General features: G+C 41.1%; 1 long non-coding RNA gene across 2 annotated transcripts in view; it reads left to right on the top strand.

Annotated features, from left to right (window-relative positions):
* Nucleotides 1–2,049: 2,049 nt before the first annotated feature.
* LOC126066397 (uncharacterized) overlaps nucleotides 2,050–22,936 on the top strand; it is a 216,992-nt gene continuing 196,105 nt past the window's right edge. The window contains exon 1 of one of the 2 annotated variants that reach the window (XR_007515074.1): nucleotides 2,050–2,898. This is a non-coding gene — a long non-coding RNA (uncharacterized LOC126066397). The remainder of the gene's footprint in view (nucleotides 2,899–22,936) is intronic. The other variant, XR_007515075.1, reaches the window with a different exon arrangement.

A 22,936-nucleotide genomic window follows, 5' to 3' on the forward strand; every position in this document is an offset into this window, starting at 1 on the left:
AATAAAATACTTGAACTGTTATTCATTAAAAAAAGAAAATCTATGCTAACATTGAGATGGAACAGCTAACATTCTTCTGTGAGAATTCAGAGGTCTGGACTCTATTCTTGCCTTGAAGGAGAGCTACATCCCTTGCCCGGGGAGAGAGTTTGGTGCAGTGAAATGAGAAAGGAACTTGGAGGCCAGCCAAGCCCGAGTTCAAGTCCCAGCTCTGCCATTTGATATCTGTGTGACATTGGGCAGACACTCATGCCTAAGCAGACTTCTTAATTGTAAAGTGGGAGCAGTGACCCTTGTGACGTCTCAGAATTGTTGTAGAGGTAAGTGACAATGAATCAAAGCGTTCAGCCCACAGTAGAGAAGTACCTGGAATTTGTTTTGTTAATAGATGTTTTCTTGGAGGTCATCTAGTTAACAGAGCTGAATAGTGCCATTCAGCTTCCCCAAAACCAAAAAACCAAACCCATTGCCATGGAGTCGATTCCCACTCATAGCGACCCTATAGGACAGAGTAGAACCACCTCGTAGAGTTTCCAAGGAGCGCCTGGTGGATTCGAACTGCCAACCTTTTGGTTGGCAGCCATAGCTCTTAACCTTTATGCCACCAGGTTTCCTAATTCCCTGGGGCGGGCGGGGGGAGGGGGGTAGATTCTGCCACCAAGATGACTTTTGGGTTCAATAATATATTAACGGCAGTTTTCTAGATGCTTCCACAACACCTGTCACGTACCAAAACAAACAAAAAAACACAAACCAGTTGTTGTTGAGTCAATTCCAACTCATTGCAAACCCATGTGTGTTAGCGTAGAACAGTGATCCGTAGGGTTTTCAATGGTTGTAACCTTTTGGAAGTAGATTGCCAGGACTTTCTTTCAAGGTACCTCTGGGTGAATTCAAACTCAGTCTTTTGGTTAGTAACTGGGTGGTTAATCATTTGTGCCACCCAGGGACTGCTGGCACATTCTAGAGCTCAATAAATAGTTGCTGAATTAAGAATGAATGAATAAATCAATAAATTTGGATCTGAAACGCCTTGATTTTGTGGCTGGAGTAAAACCCTAGGGCCAATAAACATTAGAATTTATCTTAGTTTCACATTTTTTTCCTGTTTATGGGCTTATATTTTGAAATCTGAGGCTTTGAAAACCCTTGAAGATGAGTGGAGCGATAAGGTTTTGAAAAGCCAAAATATGTCCTCATTGAGAGCCTATAGGACAGAGTAGAACTGCCCCATGGGGCTTCCAAGGCTGTAGATCTTTCCAGAAACAGACTGCCACATCCTTCTCCTGCAGAGCAGCTGGTGAGAGTTCCAACTGCTGACCTTTTTGGTTAGCAGCTGAGCACTTAACCACTGTGCCACCAGGGTTCCTGCCATCATATAGCGCATCTTAAAATAGTCTCTCTATATGTCTGGGCTAAGGTATCACAACATAAGGTTTGTTTGCCCACAAATTAAGTATTTAAAGAAAAGAAAAAAAATATTGTTTATTTTTATGGCATATTTTCTGGTAAATCTTTCTATTCCTGACAGGTAGCAGGCATTCAGTTATCTTGATGAATGAACAAGTACCTTGTATTTAATTTCATTTAGGTTCATCCTTAATTCTATTATAGTCTATGTGACCCTAGCTTGCACAATTGCTTCAGGTACTAAAATTGGAATATGCAAAATGTCCTTTATAAAAATTGGTATTTCATTGAGGGGTAAACAATTCTCTTTTTGTCTAGGAAACAGATTTGTGTTTTAGTAACTTACACTCTCCCATCTGTTCCAACTATAAATTGTACATACAATTTATCATCATGACAGGACAATGCCAGGTCAGAACCCCTGGGCAGGAACAGTGTCCAGAGTCCACTTGCTGCCGAAAACGTTGTCTGGTCCTTTGTCACTCTGAGCCGGCCATTCTGTTAGTTCGGAAAGTTCCTGTGTGGTATTGAAAGCAGGGGCGTGTGCTGCCCAACAGATCTCAAAAGCAATGTGCCTCTTAAAGAAAGAGATACAGTTAAACGTAGAAAATAATGCAATTATATCTGTATTATCAACTCCTAACTCTTCAAGCAGTGGCCCTAATCTTCTATAAGCAGCTCAAGCAGAGGAAATCATCCAAGCTTAAGGAATAAAAGGTTTTTGTATAGAGGTGAAAAAGAATGGGTATCTGTACCAGCATTTCAAAGTCTTTGAAAAGAAATATGGATTGATGAAAGTGGGAAGCTTGGGTTCTAGGTCTGACTCTACAGTCCATTAAAAAAAAAAAAAAAGAAAGACCACCAGCAGGCTTTTCTTAAAGGCAGAAGCTTAGAATGTCAGTGGCTTTGCACTATTGAGAAAAACATACAGGAGTCAGCTCTAGGAAACACTGAGTGTTTTGAGCTTCTTCTCAGAATTTTGGAGTGGAGAAAACTCATCTTGCTGTATTTTACACCTGCAATTTGTTTCCGTGATCATTAAGGTTTGTGTGTCAACTTGGCTGGGCCATGATTCTCAGTGGTTTGGCAGTTGTGTGATGATGTAATCACTTCCATGATGAGATTTGATATAATGGGATCACCTCCATGATGGGATCTGCTGTGAGTAGCCCTTCCGTTGAAAGGGAGATTCCTTGGACATATGGCTTGCAATGAAGGGACATTCTGGCAAGGCAAGTGGGCTTTTGCTCACTTGGGATCCTGCAGCTGGCACCTGTTCATCTGAACTCCAGTTCTTAGGACTTGAGCTAGCAGCTTACCTACCATTTTGCCTGCTCATTTTGGGATTTGTCGGTCTTCGTAGGTCTTCATAGCCTGTAAGCCAGAGCCCTGCTGTCTGACCTGCTGATCTTGGGTTTGTCAGCCCCTGTGGCTATGTGAATCAGAAGAAGCCTCCAGCCTGACCCACGTTCCAGCCTCTACAACCGTGTGAGTCATTTCCTTAGTATAAATCTCTATGTATGTTTAAGTGCTTTACTTGTTTTGCTTCTCTAGAGAACCCAGTCTAAGACACTTACCATTCACTAATTCTGACAAAGTATGAGTCCCATTGAGTTACCAATGGTATGTGGTTTTTTTGTTTGTTTTTACCTATTTTGTTTAAATCTTCTAGAAGATTATGAATACCATGGCAAAAAAAAAAAAAAAAAAGAAACTTTGAATGGCAAAGAAGCTAACAGAGGAACATCCTACGTATTTTACCTCCACCAAGTTATAAGTTGTTAGAGGCTGTGGCAGTGTGTGAGACCCTTAGAACACTAGGAGTGGAATCAATTAAATCAAGAGCTAATGAGGGGAAAGGTGGTCTCTGGTGCTCAACACCTTGATGCTAAGTTAGTCAGGGGTACTAAGCGCCTGCAAACAAAACCAGAAACAGAACCCATAGATCTAAAGAAGGAGAGTGATCTAAAGACAGAAAAAGGGGGTTAAAGAAGCAAAAAAAGGAGCTGTGGTGACACAATGTTAAAGCACTCACTTGCTAACTGAAAAGGTTAGAGGTTCGAATCTACCAGCCGTTCTTTGGGAAAGAGATGTGGCAGCCAGCTTCCATAAAGATTACAGCCTTAGAAACCTTGTGGGGCAGTTCTACTCTGTCCTATAGGGTCGCTATGAGTCAGAACCAACTCGGCGGCAGTGGGTCTAGAGAAGCAAAGATTGCCAGTCTAACCCAGGTTAGGCAGAACCACAGTCTTGGAGCAGAGTGAGCCTTTTAGTCTCCAGAGCGATGAGATGTTTCATTGAGCTTTTCCACAGTTTAGATCAAATACCATCTTCCAAACATTTCTCTCTCTACTGTTTTGCTTCCATCACAGAGTTTATTAAACAAGCTATTGAATTCCTAAGTACCGCTAAAAGTGGTGACAGGCATGTCCTGGATAGGGAGATAGGATCCTACAAGTGACTGGGAAGAGATGTTTCCCTTTATAAATGACTAAAATGACTCTTGGGTTGGTGGAACAATTCCTTGTCAATCTTGCGGGTATAAATCTGCTATTTTAAGTGTACTCATGGTGACCCCATGTGTTAAGAATAGAACTTCCCCATAGAGTTCTCTTGGCTGTAGAGGTAGTCCCTGGACCACACTTACAACTCTTTGTTTTTTTGAATTGTGCTTCAAGTGAAGGTTTACAGAGCAAATTAGTTTCTTATGAAACAGTTAATAAACATATTGTTTTGTGACTTCTTGACCTTGAGTTCTTCGTTTCCATTCATCCAGCTTCCCTGCCCACTCCTGCCTTCTCATCCCTGCCCCTGGGCTGGTATGCCCCTTTAGTCTCATATACATGGTTGAGCTATGTGTGTTATTGTTTGTTTTCTGGGCTTGTCTTACCTTTGGCTGAAGAATGAACCTCAGGAGTGACTTCAGTACCGATTTAAAAGGGTGTCTGGGGCCATACTCTTGCGGTTTCTCCAGCCTCTGTCAGACCAGTAAGTCTGGTCTTTTTTCGTGAGTTTGAATTTTGCTCTACATTTTTCTCCAGCTCTGTCTGGGATCCTCTATTGTGATCTCTGTCAGGGCACCATCTAGTGCTGGTCTCAGTTTGGTGGAGGCTGTGGTAGTTGTCGTCCATTAGTGCTTTGAACTAATCTTTCCCTTGTGTCTTTGGTTTTCTTCATTTTCCCTTGCTCCGGATGGGGTGGAACCACTGGAATATCTTACATGGCCGTTCACAAGCTTTTAAAACCCCAGACGCTACTTACCAAAGTAGAATGTAGAACGTTTTGTTTATAAACTATGTTAACGCCAGTTGTTTTTGCACATCTTTTCATTACTAATATGTACTAAATACAATGTTGCCGCATTTGCTGATGTTATCATTCTCAGATGTTCACTCCAAATATTCAATGTTCAGTGAAATGACTTATGAAGATACCTGATAATAGAAGGCAATAATAATGAAAACTAAAAAAAAGAAAAACAAAAAAATGAGTTATTTGACTTACGTCAGAACCGACTAACAACGGAGTCATCGGCACCAAACCTTTTTAAACTGCGGGCTAACTGTAATCTTTAAGGAAGCAAATTGCCAGGTCTTTTATTCATGGTGCTGCTGGATGGGTTCAAACTGCTATCTTTTCTTTTAGGTTAGTGGTCAAGCATCACCTATTTTTATTTTAAGCTTCTGAAGCCTAAAGGTCGAGGATACAATGGTGGAACAGGATCTTTCAACTCTTTTGTCACTCCTGAGAGGCTCTGCTGCACCCAGGCAGCCTCCCTGCACGAGGACAAAGCCCAAACCCAGCAACTCTTCCACTGCAGCAAGATGAGACCAGTGTGTGTATGGCACACTGCAGACTCAGTGTCACTGTTCGCAAAAAGGCCTGGTGAACCCTTTCCTGCCAGCTATGACTTTTCATCTGCTTTGTTGTTCTCTTTCAGAATAAGACCCAGACTACCAGAATGAAAGGCAATACAGCACAGTGATTGGCAGCTCAGGTCCTGCTGTCTGCCCGGATTGGAATCAGAGCTCTGCCTCTTGGGCAGATTACTCTATGTGCCTCAGTTTTCTCATCTGAGAGTACCTAGCTCATGGGGTTTCTGAGAGGATGGACTGAGTTACTGCATGAAAAGCTGTTGGAACAGTGCTAGGTCTGCAGTGGGATGTTGGCTTTGGAGGCGGGCATGAATTTCGCATATCACTGAAAACCCAGTGGAACACAGAGGAGGAAACTGAGGCCCAGAGAAGGGAACTGATTTAAGGCATGATAGCCTCATCAGGATGGGAACCCAGGGTTCCCAATTACTGTCCTGAGTTCTTAGTACTTCATGTTGTCTCTTTCATATTGGATCCGACCTTTTAATGATAGCAACCCTTTCTGGGCTGTTTTCAGTCACAGGTTGCACTGCGTTCATTCCCAAATTTGTATAATGCTTTTTTTTTTTTTTTTTGCTAGTATTTAAAAAATCTTATATTTCCCTTGTGTAGCAAAACGAGTAAAATACTCTCCGGTTATCACTCATGAACGATTATTTCATATTCTCCTGCTGTCTTTGAAATGCTTTTACTACATTTTCCTTCAGAATGGTGAAAATATAGATGCAATAAGTTCTTTCGAGGCAACTGAAAGTTAGCATTGAAAAATATTCATGTGCAATTGCTGTGAATAAGTGTATCTTCCATCCCACATCCAGCCAGGGAGAAAAAAGAAATTATAATAAATCTACCCATTTCTAATAACCTCCTTCTACAATTTCTCGACTGAATTATACTTTTTGTTTTTTTTTCTTTTCACCAAGGAGAAGAGCCAACTGAATAAGTCGAGGCGAGTGGATGGCATGAATAAGCTTTGCCTACAGGGGAGTGTTGTGTTCAGAGTTTGTGCAGGGAACCCAGACTGGTGGGAAATTGGACGTTAGATTTTAGAGACGCTGATGCTGGTCTCAGCTTCTTCCACAATTTACAGCCCATTGTTTTCAAAAGAGTATCTGTTTCTCAAGGGCAAAGGAGAGAATCCAGAGTGAGAAGCTAAAGAGAAATGGGAAGTCCTCAACTTACAAAGTATCTGATCAAGTACCAGAGTTGGTAAGCATGTAGCTGAGGTTGAACTATTGTGACATAGAAGGAGGCTGTAGGAGCTTAAAAAAGCTAAGGGGGAAGCAAGGAGGCAAGTGTTTCAAGACATCAGAGCTGTAAGAAAAACTAACAGCTGGGTCTAAGTAAAATAGTACCCCCCAGCACACACACTTTTTGCTGGCTTCTAGGTGCAAGGGGTAAGGACCTGACAGAGTCACTGTGTTTCTCTAACCCAGCAGAGGAAATTGAACACTCTGCTGCGTTCACCCTGCAAACAAGCTGCATTTTATTCTGGGGGAAACAAAGGGAAATTTCGGTGTGGGCAAGATGATGATTTCTGCTTCAGAAACATTGAGAATATCCCTAACAGAATGTAACTCTTAATCAGTGTTGTTTATTCACACTGAAAGCCATCGCAGGTCACGTTGTTCGCCTGGTGCCATTTGGTCTGCCCTTACGCTTTCCTGGACAGGAAGTCCTTAAGATTAAAGATTGTATTTTTATGGTCTCATGCCTCCTTACTCCAAGCTATTAGCTGAAGAGAAATGTAACCAGGAGTCAGTTTCTAGCAGGGATATTAACAATCATTTGTGTGTGTGTCAAGATGAAAAACAGGAAGAAATCAAGGTGGAGTAGAAGAGAGAAGAAGCTACGTAGAATCCAGCTAAGTGATTGTTTGCAATGTTGGAAGTAGAATTTTCTCTTTTGAAATCAGTGGACTGATTCATCAGTATTGCATATGTGATTTAAAAAAATTGGTGGACAGAAAAAGATATCTGACTTAGGATATTAACTGGTAGGCATATTCTAACTAAATCCAAATAAAGGATTTCATCTTACTCTCTGCAGCTGCCTTTCTCAAGGACTCTTTCCAAAACAATGTCTTGGCCAACGGAAACAAGTAAACATTTGAAGAAAATAAACTGCATGAATGCAGGAGAGAGAGAGGCTGTTTGTTCTTTTTCAGCCTGCCTCGATGCTGCGGCTTATCCTACAATTGTTTAAATGCAACACATTTTGAAAATCTAGTTTCTTCATATAAGCCTGGTGGGTGACTTATGGTTCTTCATTTCATAGACATGCAATTTGGGTTTATATTGTTACCTTTAATATTTGTCAAGGTAAGCTAACGAGGTATTATATATGATTAAATTATATTTGAAAAAAAAACCTTTGTTTTTCAGAATGGATAATTGTTATTATAATAGAATTTTATATTTATTTCCAATGCATGTTGCTTTTATGACGCTTTTACAACTCGTAACTTTGAATATAAGTTGGGAGAGAGATAATGAAATTTTTTGGAATTTTCAAAGTGTGTGTGTGTGTGTGCATGGGTGTGTTAAGGGTGTTTATTTTCAAAATTAAAATGGAACTACTAACATTGGACATGAAGAGAGTTTTAAAACATTTGATTCTTTTCAATTCTCTGTTAGCCTTCCATGAAACTATTACTAACTTAATAAACTTTTCACATGCAGAGTCACAAAAGTATTAAAATAACCCTGAATATGAAAAATAATTTGACTAGACAAAGTAAAGCAATTATTCTTAATACATAACAGTAATTATGCATATCATTTTAATATTCATTTGAAAATTAGAGGGTAGAAAGTTTGGAACTAATAAAAGAAACCCTAAAGGGAAGGACAAAAATACTAAAAAATTAAAAAATAATAATTGATTTAAAAGTAAGATATATATTCAATTTAGAAAAAAAAAACAGAACAGCACAAAGAAGAAAACAGTCATGCATAATATTATTATGCGGTGATACAGCTGTTAACATTTGGTTTGCCTAATTTTAGCTCCTTTCTATACACATATGTATCTTTAAGTAGCTATTTTTTTTTTAAACTAACCTATCATTTTTAAAATAAGATTTCTTCTTTGTAATGTTTTTTATATAATATAACATTTTCTAATTTCTTTATTGTTCCTTAACTGGTATTATAATTTATTTAATCAGCCCCCTATCAGACACTGGAGCCCTGGTGGAACAGTGCTTAAGAGCTCGGCTACTAGCCGCAAGGTCGGTGATTCGAATCCACCAGCCGCCCCTCGGAGACCCTGTGGGGCAGTTGCACTCTGTCCCATACGGTCACTATGAGTTGGAATCCATTCAATAGCAGTGGTTTTTTTAAATTGGACATTTAGTTTGGTTACAATATTTTCAGAGAAAGTAATTCAGGTGGGAGGTTGTCTTCAGCATCACCACCCTGGGCTACCCCCAAGGAGGTGGCGTTTGAGGGACAGTTCGATTTTGAGGGAACTGCAGTCAGCCAAGTTTTCTTAGAGCAGCATGCTCAGTGTTCTCCTCCAGTGTCTTCACCTAGAGCTTTTCACGGACTTCCTCACTTCAGACCCTCTCATTGTGCTTGTCTATTAGCTAATATCAAACCGCCGAACTGATGCCGGATTTTATACTGAAGTGGGAACATTTTTCTGAACAGTGGTCTCAGATAATCCCCTTTGGATCACGTGGGTTTGTATTTTCACCCGTTTTAGGTGTGTAGCATCGATGCTTAAATACTAAAATAGATTGTCCTTGTAAGGATTTCCCAGGACACCCAGAATGCAGCTTCCTCCCAATTTGTAAAAGCCAATTTTGCACTTACCGGGAAGTGCTAAGACTGCTTGATTTCCTGTTATTTTCCTCCTTTTTGTCTTTATGTAAGTTATTATTTTTAATTTTTTTGTAAACAAAAGGTAGCCATTTTATGCTTGTTATTGCTGTGGCTTTTAACGTGCCTTCAAATCAATTCCGACTCACAGCAACCCTGTAGGAGGGAGTAGAGCTGCCCATAGGGTTCTCAAGGAGTAGCTGGGGGATTCGAACTGCCGACCTTTTGGTTAGCAGCCGAGCTCTTAACCACTGTGCCACCAGGCCTCCTTTTTTTTTTTTTTACGCTAGTGACTGAGAAATTAGGAACAGGGGGCATATTCGTAGGAACATGTGATGGAACACCAACCTCGCCACTTGGAACTGTATGGGAACTGCAGGTGAACTGTATTTCTGGTATTCAGATAGACTCATTGCTGTAGGAGTCTTTGTGCTGGTACTTTTCAGGGAAAGGGAAATTTCTCACAGTTTGTTTACATAACCGACGACGTGTGAAATAGGTTCCACAGTTAGCTAAAAATCCTGGAGTTTTCTGAGCTACGTTTATACAAGGTTTTCCTGTCGTCTGTGGTGGGAACCCTGGTGGCAGAGTGGTTAAGAGCTACGGCTGCTAAACCAAAAGGTTGGCAGTTTGAGTCCACCAGCTGCTCCTTGGAGACCCTATGGGGCAGTTCTACTCTGTACTATAGGGTCGCTGTAAGTCGGAATGGACTCAACGGCAACAGGTTTGGTTTGGATTGTCCTTGACATCAACTTGGAGAAAGAAATATGGAAGGCACGTCAAAGTATTCATTCTCCTTAGGCAGTCTTCCTATTTTTTACATCAAGGTGTCTTGTTCTGAGAATGAGAAAATGAGCACTTACTACTCGTGGTTCCTTCCTCATATTTCTTTTTTCTTCAAAGTTAAACTTATTAAACAAGTTACAGAAGACAGAAGAGAGTCAAAGTGCTCAGCTTGGTGCCGACGGTGATTTCGCGGCATCTGTGAATACAGTGAACGGATTCTTACAGGTATCAATACGTGTGCGTGTACTGGCCAGAAGACAGGAAAGCCACATCCAAGATCTGAGATTGTTGCCAGTGTGACTATAAAACAGAAAAAAACAAAAAAGGCCCGGTGATAAAAGGCATGCAGAATTTTGTTGGCTTGAATGTCGTGAATTACACAAAGTGAACTACAGTGACCGCAGAGTAAAACAAAACAAAACAAAATCTACCCAAACTAATTAAAATTTTAATACTCCTCCCTCCCTAGCAGATTTGATTGACACTTAATAGTTCAAGCGAGTTCATTTGTTTTTAAGACCGGAGTTCCCACAGCATAAAAATAACACAATAGCTCCTGCTTGGCAGCTTCTGGACACGTGCAAGGAGCTTGGAGAAGCTCGGATGAGTCTGTTAAAAAAGCAGCTGTTTCTGCCTTCCCTTCTGACCCGCTGGTGCACTCTGGTGTGGCTCTGTTCAAAACCCTTTCCCTCTTCACTGCAAGCTGCCTGCTCGTCACGGAAATAGAAGCAAGGAGTTAATTGGTTTCAGCTACCTCAAGAAACAGATGCTACAATTTCTCTTAGAAGTAGGAAGGAGATGGACTTTGAGTGGTGGCCTGCTTTCATGATGGTGGTCCATCCAGGGGATATTTTATCGCTGGTAATCCTTTTAGATTTTCCACACCAGTTGATATTCTTTATTTCACGCTGTTGTCAACACAGATGGCACTAGAGCAGGGATGCAGAGGGTGACAAATCCTGCTAGAATTTATATGGTATCTATTTTTGTACTAAGATATAACTATGAATGCTAGTAAAAAGAGAGTGTTTTATATTATATTTGAGCTCTCCATTGTTAAAACTATTTAGGATACCTGTACAGACTCAGAGAGAAACTACTAATGTGAAATAATTGTATGTATGTGTGTAAAAAAAAAAAAAAAAATTTTTTTTTGTGTGTATATATATATATTTGGCACGCTGGTGATGCAGTGGTTAACAGCTTGGCTACTAACCAAAAGTCAGCATTTTGAATCCACCAGCTGCTCCTTGGAAACCCCGTGGGGCAATTCTGCTCTGTCCTGTAAGGTCGCTCTGAGTAGGAATTGACTCAACGGCAATGGGTTTATATATATATGTACATATGTGTCCTTGAAAGATGAGTTTAAAATTAGACTTGATTTTGTAGTAAAACAGCCACCTTTTTATATAATAGTTACCTTACCGATAAGACAGAATTTGAAATTACTTATGGATTTATTTAAAAAAAACGAAAAGTTGGCATTACGCTATTATTCTAATACACTGTATTAAAACAAAACATAGAAAAATCTACTCAGTTGATGTCGAGTTGACTCTGACTCCTGGAGACCCCAGGTGTGTCAGAACAGGACGGTACTTCAAGTGGTTTTCAATAGATGATCTTTCAAAAGCAGACCTCCAGGCCTTTCTTCCAAGGTGCCTCTGGGTAGACTTGAACCATCAACCTTTTGGTTAGCAGCTGAGCGCTTAGCCGTTTGCATCGCCCAGGGATTCCAACACAGTGTATTAGCGAAGTGATTAATCAAACTCTGTCTGTGTGAGATTCTCAGGTCAGGTTTGTGAGAAGGCACTGATTCCCTCAGATGTGGGAGTCTGTCTGTCTCGTGCAGCCCCCAGGCTGTTCGTCTGCAGCAAGCAGGAATGCCAGTCTGTGCTGGGGCTGCAGGACCACTCCTGCAGAAGCGCTGAGTGGGCTCCTCCGCGCGGTCTTTCTTGCTTTCTCCGTTACCAACCCACTGAGCCGCTCTCGAATCTTGACTTTTGTGTCAATTCCGGCTGCCTGCACTGTGTTTGCATACTTCACTCTCCACCTGGCCAGCTCTTACCTCGTATTTGGGATTCAGAGCAGGGATCACTCTTTCTTCTCACTAACCCTGGAGCTGCATTCTTTCCATATGTTACAAGATACTCCTTTTACACGTCCTTGCCAAAGCCCTTAGAGCTTTGTAAAATTTCTGGTTTCGCTATCCTTCTTTATCACTACGCTGAGGTACTTAAAAGGAATGACTGTTTCTGGCATCTCTGGCATGTCCAAAGCCTGACATTGTCCCTGGCACTAGCAGGTGCTCAGTAAAATTGTGTGAATGAAAGATAAATACGATGGGGATTGAATAACGGACAGAAAATGCAAAAAATGAATCCTACTGAAAAAGGTTTGCAATGGTAATGTCGTGGATGCTGGGGTACATCTCTCAGATGCCTCCTTTCAAAACTGAGGCACTTGTCCCTCAAGCTGCTGGGAGTGTGGCCCGACAGAGGGCCCTTCCTCATCCAAGGCTACACCCTTCCCTTTGAGCAGATGTTATCCAACGTCCGGTTGGTGGTGGGGTGTATAAAGGCTGGTCCCCTTGGCTGAATTGGTGACACTCTGATGGTTCAAAAGTTCAGATCAACAGGGTTGATTCCTTCTGAGGGTTTTGATAGAGGAGTGTTCCGTGCCTCCCTCGTAGCTTCTCGTGACTGCAGCAATCCTTGGCATTTGTTTGCTGCTGGTAGAGGTGTATCTTCACATGGTACCTGTCCATCCCACCCCCCGTGTGTCTGTTCTTCTCTTTTATAAGACACCAGGCATGTAGGATTCAGACCCACCCTACTCAAGTATGACTTAACCGATAACATATTCAGAGAAAGACTCTATTTCCCCAAACATGATCACATTCACAGGTACAGGTGTTAGGATTTCAACACATTTTTTTTTTAATTGTGCTTTAAGTGAAAGTTTACAATTCAAGTCAGTTTCTCATACAAAAATTTATACACACATTGTTATGCAACTGTAGTTGCTGTCCCTATAATGTGATAGATAGCACACCCCTCCTCTCCACCCTGTGTTTCCCACGACCATTCAACCAACTTCTGTCCCCCTCTGCCTTCTCATCTAGCATTTAGATAGGAGGTGCCCACTTAGTCAAATGTATCTACTTGAGCTAAAAAGGACACCCCCTACCAGTATCATTTTATGTCTTATAGTCCAGTCTAAGTCTGAAGAGTTGGCTTCTGGAATGGGCCATGTCTTCTGAGGTCCCTCCAGTCTCAGTCAGACCATTAAGTCTGGTCTTTTTACTAGAATTTGAGTTCTGCACCCCACTTTTTTCCTGCTCCATCAAGGACTCTCTGTTGTGTTCCCTGTCAGGGCGATCATTGGTGGTGGCCGGGTACCATCTAGTTCTTCTGGTCTCATGCTGATGGAGTCTCTGGTTTATGTGGCCCTTTCTGTCTGTTGGGCTCATATTTTCCTTGTGTCTTTGGTGTTCTTCATACTCCTTTGCTCCAGGTGGGTTGGGACCAACTGATGCATCTTAGATTGCCACTTGCTAACTTTTAAGACCCCAAATGCCACTTGCCAAAGTGGGATGCAGAACATTTTTTTAATAAACTTTGTTATGCCAGTTGACCTAGATGTCCCCTGAAACTGTAGTCCCCAGACCCCCACCCCTGCTACTCTGTCCCTTGAAGTGTTTGGTCGTGTTCAGGAAACTTCTTAGCTTTTGGTTTAGTCCAGTTGTGCTGACTTCCCCTATACAGTGTTTTGTCCTTCCCTTCACCTAAAATAATTCTTGTCTACTATCTAGTTAGTGAACACCCCTCTCCCTGCACCCCTCCATAGCCATCAAGGAATGGTTTCTTCAGCCAACACATTTTTTGGGGGTTGGGGCACAATTCAGTCCATAATAGTCATTTTCTTGAATTCAGCCAAGACAATATAAGCTCTATGCAGATTGCTGACCACTATATTGTCAAACGTTAGCAGTGAAATAGTTTCTATAAACTTCTTCAGGAAACAATATTTACTCATTTACCATGGGGAGCTCTAAAGACTGTCCACTCACATCACATAAGCAACATTTATACTGCTTTTCTGAATTAAAAAAAAATTGACTAAATACTTTTCATATGTTATATTGTTTGTGACTACTATTGACTTATTTCTGGAGAGGTACGGTGTGCAGAGTTTGTGGATACTGTCCACTGGCATGTATCATACTTCCATAAATACATTAAAATTTTCCAAAATTTAATTTATTTTAATGATGAAAAACCCAGGTCATGAGGTCAGTCTGACTTGGGTTCCAGTCTTGTCTCGAATACTGAACTGATCTTGGGCTGTCTTCATAGGCTTCAACTCCTTGTGTGTAAAATACAGGTAGAAGTATCTGGCAGAATTTCCATGAGGCTCAAAGGGACCATATAGGTAAATCTTCAGCTCAGTGTCTATTACATAGGAAGCACTAAGTAAGTAGTGGTGATTGTTATTCTTAGTACCTTGTTCCTGCCTGGACCCTCAGGGTATGTGACAATGGGCTGTTGGAGGCCAGCAGAGCTGTGATTCACTAGGAGAGGAACTGGTTAATGCAGTAGTCACTGAAGGTTTAGCTCACTTGAAGGGTGTGATATGGGACGAGGGAACTCACTTTTTTTCTCCTTGGGTCTCAAGAGAGCATTATCTCTGGGTCTTTAGCTTAGACAAGAGTTTTATCAGTGGTCACACAGGTAAGCCTTTCTGTAAGCTGCTCATGTCCCTTGGTTCTTAAGGTAGAAGCCTGTTGAGTTGGAAGAAAGATAACCTGGCACCAAGGTCACCTCTGCTGGAACAGTGTGGCTGCCAGGAAAGTGGGCTGCCAATTCCTGCTAGGCATGAAAACAACAATGCTCTTAGGGGATGCCAGGGGGCAGAAAGGCTGCCAGTTAGATAATCTACCTGCCTCAGTATCAGGGGTGTAACATTGGTAATTGAGCTTCAGGAAACCATGTTGTGGTCTACCGTGGATCAGTCTTTCAATTCTTACCTTTCCCTGCCCTTAGATGGGCTCTCTGTTGTTGTTAAGTGCCGCATAGTGACCCTACACACAACAGAACGAAACACTGCCCGGTCCTGAGCCATTCTTACAATTGTTATCCTTGAGCTTATTGTTGCAGCCACTGTGTCAATCCACCTTGTTGAGGGTCTTGCTCTTTTCTGCTGACCCTGTACTCTGCCAAGCATGATTTGTTCGTTCTTTCAGCAGTCCATGGTATATTCAATATTCTTCACCAACACCACAATTCAAAGGCGTCAATTCTTCCGTCTTCCTTATTCATTGTCCAGCTTTCACATGCATATGATGCGACTGAAAATACCATGGATTGGGTCAGGTGCACCTTAGTCTTCAGGGTGACATCTTTGCTCTTCAACACTTCGAAGAGGTCCTTTGCAGCAGATTTACCCAATGCAATGTATCTTTTGATTTCTTGACTGCTGCTTCCATGGCTGTTGATTGTGGATCCAAGTAAAATGAAATCCTTGACAACTTCAATCTTTTCCCCGTTTATTTTTTTTCTATCATGATGTTGCTCATTGGTCCAGTTGTGAGGATTTTTGTTTTCTTTATGTTGAGGTGTAATCCATACTGAAGGCTCTGGTCTTTGATCTTTGTTAGTAAGTGCTTCAAGTCCTCTTCACTTTCAGCAAGCAAGGTTGTGTCATCTGAATAATGCAGGTTGTTAATGAGTCTTCCTCCAATCCTGATGCCACCTTCTTCTTCATATAGCCCAGCTTCTCATATTATTTGCAAATTGGAATAGACTCAACGGCAGTGGGTTTTTTTTTTTTTTTATATATATACAGGTTGAATAGGTATGGTGAAAGAATAGAACCCTGCTGCACACCTTTCCTGACTTTAAACCAATCAGTATCCCCTTGTTCTGTCCAAACAACTGCCTCTTGATCTATGTAAAGGTTCCTCAAGAGCACAATTAAGTGTTCTGGAATTCCCATTCTTGGCAATGTTATCCATAATTTGTTATGATCCACACAGTTGAATGCCTTTACATAGTCAATAAAACACAGGTAAACATCCTTCTGGCATTCTCTGCTTTCAGCCAGGATCCATCTAACATCAGCAATGATAACCGTGGTTCCATGTCCTCTTCCAAAACCAGCCTGAATTTCTGAAAGTTCCCTGTTGATGTACTGCTGCAGCCGTTTTTGAATGATCTTCAGCAAAATTTTGCTTGTGTGTGATATTAGTGATATTGTTCTATAATTTCCACATTCAGTTGGATCACTTTTCTTGGGAGTAGGCATAAATATGGATCTCTTCCAGTCAGTTGGCTAGGAAGCTGTCTTCCATATTTCTTGGCATAGACGAGTGAGCACCTCCAGCGCAGCATCTATTTGTTGAAACATCTCAGCTGATATTCCATTAATTCCTGGAGCCTTGTTTTTCACCAATGCCTTCAGAGCAGCTTGGACTTCTTCCTTCAGTGCCATCAGCTCCTGTTCATATACTGCCTCTTGAAATGGTTGAACATCGACTAATTCTTTGTGGTATAATGACTCTGTGTATTCCTTCCATCTTCTTTTTATGCTTCCTGCATCTTTTAATATTTTCCCCATGGAATCCTTCACTATTGCAACTTGAGGCTTGAATTTTTTCTTCAGTTCTTTCAGCTTGAGAAACGCCGAGCGTGTTCTTCCCTTTTGGTTTTCCATCTCCAGCTCTTTGCACATGTCATTGTAATACTTTACTTTGTCTTCTAGAGAGGCCCTTTGAAATCTTCTGTTCAATTCTTTTCCTTCATCAATTCTTCCTTTTGCTTTAGCTGCTCCATGTTCGAGAACAAGTTTCAGAGTCTCCTCTGACATCCATCTTGGTCTTTTCTTTCTTTCCTGTCTTTACAGTGACCTCTTGCTTTCTTCATGTATGATGTCCTTGATGTCATCCCACAACTCGTCTGGTCTTCAGTCATTAGTGTTCAGTGTGTCAAATCTATTCTCGAGATGGTCTCTAAATTCAGGTGGGATATACTCAAGGTCATATGTTGGCTTTTGTGGACTTGCTCTGATTTTCTTCAGTTTCAGCTTGAACTTGCATATGAGCAATTGATGGTCTGTTCCACAGTCGCCCCTGGCCTTGATCTGACTGATGATATTGAGCTTTTCCATCGTCTCTTTTCACAGATGTAGTCAATTTGATTTCTGTGTGTTCCATCTGGCCAGGTCCATGTGTATAGTTGCTGTTTATGTTGGTGAAAGAAGGTATTTGCAATGAAGAAGTCGTTGGTCTTGCAAAATTCTGTCATTCAATCTCCAGCATTGTTTCTATCACCAAGGCCATATTTTCCAACTACTGATCCTTCTTCTTTGTTTCCAACTTTCTCGTTCCAGTCGCAAGTAATTATCAATGCGTCTTGATTCCGTGTTCGATCAATTTCAGACAACATCAGCTGATAAAAATCTTCTATTTCTTCATCTTTGGCCCTAGTGGTTGGTGCATAAATTTGAATAATAGTCGTATTAACTGGTCTTCCTTGTAGGCGTATGGGTATTATCCTATCACTGGCAATGTTGTAGTTCAGGATAGATCTTGAAATGTTCTTTTTGATGATGAATGCAACACCATTCCTCTTTGAGTTGTCATTCCCAGCATAGTAGACTATGATTGTCCTCTTCAAAATGGCCGATACCAGTCCATTTCAGCTAACTAATGCCTAGAATATTGATGTTTATGTGTTCCATTTTATTTTTGACGATTTCCAATTTTCCTAGATTCATACTTTGTACGTTCCAGGTTCTGATTATTAATGGATGCTTGCAGCTGTTTCTTCTCATTTTGAGTCATGCCACATCAGCAAATGAAGGTCCTGAAAGCAAAAACAGTTTATTAGCTGAACCATAGATATGATTTTTAGCTTCCCTGGTAGTTTTTTCAAGTAGATAAGAGTTCTAGAAATACAAGAATTAAATGAATATCTCAGGATCAAGATTATATTTTCCAGCAAGCAGGCCCTCAGTATTTAGGGTTTCTTCATCAGAAATGTAGGGTAACGCTGTTCAGCTATATGCACCCCCCCCAATGGAGTCAGCTTTGCTGTGCCCCAAAGTGTGCTGGGAATAAACTTGGGATGAACTTGGGCTAAAGTGTAAGGCTGGGAGTGGCATGACTGTGTCGGGGGCCGTGGCCAAGGAGTACCGTATCAACAAGAAGAAAAACATCTGGACCTGGACGTGGAGTCCTTGGAAGCTCTGGTCACCCACGGATGTGGGAGAAAAACAAGTGAGTCTTTAGCCTCATCTAGAATGGTATATAAGCTTGGGTTCCCTGCTAGAAGGTTGTGGAGCACTAAACTGGTCCAGCCGCCTCCCTGGGCTACAGTCTCGTAAGTAAGCTTCCCAGTAAACCATATGTCATGATTGCTGGTTCCAGGGTCTTTCTTCAGTCTCTTGGAGACGCGGCTGGCCTTGGGTCCAGATGCCACTGGGCTGTTACACAACAGAAGTATTCTAAAAAGATCACCCCAGAAGTCTGAAAACTCAGCTGTCTTGTACCTGATAGTTTACCAAGGGATATGTATACAGGGTTATGAGAGGCAGTGTTCCCTAGCCACTATATTGGGTAATGCCACCACATGGTGCTAAAGCAAGCCCAGTTCTATTTGATATATATTCTAAACATGTCAGTCATTCCCATTTGATTTGTGAACTTTTCTTAGTTTCCCATAGAATACATGCTTATATTGTCATACCTCCCGCTACCCACTTGAAATGGGCCTGTCCCTGGACTTGGAAATGTTTACTGTCTAAACAGAAACACCACGGCTCCTAAATAGCCATTAGTCACTCTATCTCACTCAGTTTTTCATGATCCAATATGAAATTTTCAAAAGCACATGCCTCGCCCCTCAAATGATTTTCCTCTAAATGAAACGTTTCTCAATACAAAGTGTGAGGAGGGTGAGGCGAGGGGCCCCAAACCTTCCCTATGTATGTCAAAGAAAATTAGAAATAACAGGAAGCTAAAGCTGCCCAAATGTACCCATTTATACACAAAACCCATTTCAACTAAAGCATCTAAACTTACTTTAGCCACTTACTGAGGATCAGTTACCCAACTTGCTGAGAGTTAATTACTCCTGCAGCTCTGATTTACACGGTGAAGATTCAAATTCAAAAGAAAGTATGCTAGAGTGAGAGCAATAAACACAGCTCCAGCTGTTTTTTATCTCCCCCCCCAATCAGTGGAGTATTTATTACTCTGTCCCCACATGCTCACATGCATACATATATTTGATGAGCCCTGAGATGAGCACCTGAACCACACTTAGGACTTGAGAAAATACAGCGTAAGTGCTAAATGATGTGATTCAAGAATTCAGAGAAGAACAATGTGATCTGGCATAGTCAGGCTGAGTTTATGGGGACTGCAGAGTTTGAGTTTATCCTTGAGAATGCATACAATGTGCATGAACAGAAAAGCAAGAAGTAGCAAGATATTTTGATGTGAAGCGGCATGAGCTCAGATAAAAGTGAGCCATTTGTTGAGGAGTAAACAAGAAGGGTATGAAAGGAAGTTGGATTGGCTGAAAGATGGCAAATTAAGTTATTTATGTATTAATTTTGATGATATCCAAGTTGTGATGTCCTATATGTATGCCCAAGGAGGATACCAACTAGAAGGTTATACAAAAATTTTCTGTAACAAACTCAGATACCATGATGTTTTGAAGAAGAGAACCAGTCAGCTAGGAGCACATGGCTGTATACTAAAAACCTTCAAGAAAGCTGAGAAAGACCTTCATTCATTTAAGAAACTTTCATTAATTTCAACTATATGCTAATCATGGTACTAGGTATTAGTGATTACAAATTCCTTCTCTCTAATTGGTTCTAAGGAGGGGAAAAAATACTAGTTGTAAGAGTTGATAACCATGCGTTAAGCACTTTTAGAGTGGGTGCTAGAGGAAGAAGAGAGAACCTGGCAGTCCTTGTGTGAGTCTTAGTGAAGTAGGTAGTTTTGGGGAAGGCCTCAAGATGGAAGCAATCCATGAGTTGGGCTCTTAAGGTTTAGGAGTTCTCTGGGAAGTTAAGTGAGGAGAGTGTATTCTAAGAGAAGGGAATGGCAGATAAAAAGATGAAAGCAAAGAAATAGCTTATTGCATTTTACAAATAATTGCCAAATTATTTGACAAATTAATACTTGTAGCATTTGCCAAATTAATTCCCAAAAGTTCGGATATAGGCTATGGGCAGTAGTAGGAGTGTCTTAGTTGTCTAGTGCTGCTGTAACAGAAACACCACAGTGGATGACTTCAACAAACAGAAGTTTATTCTCTTACAGTCTAGTAGGCTAGAAGTCTGAATTCAGGGTGCTAGCTCCAGGGTAAGGGTTTCTCTCTCCGTCTGCTCTGGGGGAAGGTCCTTGTCATCAGTCTTTCCCTGGTTTAGGAGCTTCTCAGTGCGGGGACCATGGGTCCAAAGATACACTAAGATCCCAGTGCTTGTTTCTTGATGGTATGAGGTCCCCCATATCTCTCTACTTGCTTCTCTTTTTTATATCTCAAAAGAGATTGACTTAAGACACAACCTAATCCTGTAGATTGAGTCATGCCACATTAACACAACTGCCTTAAATCCTTGTTCATTAACATCACAACCCGTTGCCGTCGAGTTGATTCCGACTCATAGCAACCCTACAGGATGGAGTAGAACTGCCCCATAGAGTTTCCAAGGAGCGCCTGGTGGATTCGAACCGTCAGCCTTTTGTTTATCAGCCGTGGAACTTAACCAGTACCCCACCAGGGTTTCCATTAACAGCATACAGGTTAGGATTTACAGCACATAGGATAATCACATCAGATTTCAAAATGGTGGATAATCACACAGTACTGGGAATCATGGCCTAGCCAAGTTGATACACATTTTGGAGGGGACACAATTCAATCCATAACAGGTATCATGCTTGGTAAGGTGAAAAACCAACCCAAATCCATTGCCATTGAGTCGATTCCAGCTCATAAGAGCAGTGAAAAAGAGGGAGACCCTTGACGAGATGGATTGACACAGTGGTTCCAACAATGGGCTCAAACATAACAATGATTGTGAGGATGGCACAGGACCAGGTAGTGTTTCGTTCTGTTGTACCTAGCGTTGCTATGAGTTGGAAGTGACTTGATGGCACCTAACAACAACATTATTGCATGTATTTGTTTCTGAGGGAAGAATGTCAGTATAACATGGAAGTTGCTTTGGTCCTTGCACAATATTTCCATCATGTGAATATTTTGCACGTCCACATAGAAGCAGCTAAGTGCCAAGTACACCAGCACAGCCAAATGCTGCAGACCACAAGCAATATAATTGTGTACATGATACTCATTTACCCCAGGTTTTTCCTCTTCATTTGACCAATCGCTCTGCCTTGAAATTGCTTATTGCACAGTTTCCCCAGAATCTTTGGGGAAAAAAAAAAATATGACAGAACAAAAACAAACACAAGCAATGAGGCAGAACCGTTCATTTCTGACAGTGCTGAATTTCATGCAGGGTCAGCAGGTGCTTCTCCACCTGAAGCTCCTCACGAGGATGTTCTCTGTTCTTGTCACCATAACTCAACAGCCTCCACCCTTCCTCACACTCTCATCCAGCAAGCTGCTTTCCCTTTTTTTTAAGGTAAAAACTGTACTAGCTATTATTATGGGTTACATTATGTTCCCCCAAAATGTGCATCAGTTTGGCTAGGCCGTGATTCTCAGTATTGTGTGGTTGTCCACCATTTTGTGATCTGATGTGATTTTCTTATGTGTTGTAAATCCTACCACTATAATGTTAATGAGGCAGGATTAGAGGCAGTTATCTTAATGAGGCAGGACACAATCTACAGGATTAGGTTGTGTCTTAAATCAATCTCTTCTGAGATATCAAAGACAGAAGCAATTAGAGAGCAGAGGGACCTCATTACCATCAAGCAAGAAGAGCCAGGAGTGGAGCACATCCTTTGGGTTCCTGCACTGAAAAGCTCCTAGACCAAGGAAAGATTGATAACAAGGACCTTCCCCCAGAGCTGACAAAGAGAGAGCTGGCACCCTGAATTCAGACTTTTAGCCTCCTAGAGTGCAAGAGAGTAAATTTCTCTTTGTTAAAGCCATTTGCTTATGGTATTTCTGTTATAATAGCACTAGATAATTAAGGCAGCTATTTAGTTTTTTAGAAATTTGAAATGTGTTTTTAACTATGCTGATATTTTAAAATTAGGATCGTAATGATTTTTGCTAATGCTCTGTTACAAGATTGCTTAGGTTTTGAATGGGCTGGCCCACTTCTGTTTTTCCCATAAGTCCTGTCATCTTTAATGGATAACGATTTAAGGAGCATAGTATGATTGTAAGATTAATTCCTAGATGTGGAGTTTCTTGGTCAAATAACATGTGAACATGGAATTTGGCGTTTATTGCTAAATTTCTCATTTTTGGAGTTGTACTAATTTTTACTCAAACCACATTTGAGAATGTCAATTTCCCTAAGCTTGCAGTAACATGGTATACTACAAAATATTTTAGGTAAATTTTTTAAAATTAATTTTAAGTAATATTTACACTGAGTTTATAATTAAAAACATACACACTTACACACAAACCCAAAACCAAACCAAACTTGTTGCTGTCAAGTCAATTCCAACTCATACCAACCCTATAGGATAGAGTAGAATTGCCCCGTAGAGGTTCCAAGGAGCGCCTGGTGGATTTGAACTGCCAGCCTTTTGGTTAGCAGCCATAGCACTTAACCACTACGCCACCAGGGTTTTCTACACACACACACACACACACACACACACACACACACGCACACACACACGTGCACACACACACACAAATATCCCCATCCTTTGGCCTCCCTACCCCTAATTTCTTCTCCTCAATGGCAACCTCTTTAAAATATTTTAGCTGTTTATTCTCTTATTTAACTCTGTATCTTGAAACCATAATCCCATCATATTGTTTCTTGATTTTGCAACTTTAGATATTATCTATTAACTTCTTGCTA

Source organism: Elephas maximus, chromosome 23 (assembly GCF_024166365.1).
Source record: "Elephas maximus indicus isolate mEleMax1 chromosome 23, mEleMax1 primary haplotype, whole genome shotgun sequence".
NCBI classification, from domain to species: Eukaryota; Metazoa; Chordata; class Mammalia; order Proboscidea; family Elephantidae; genus Elephas; species Elephas maximus.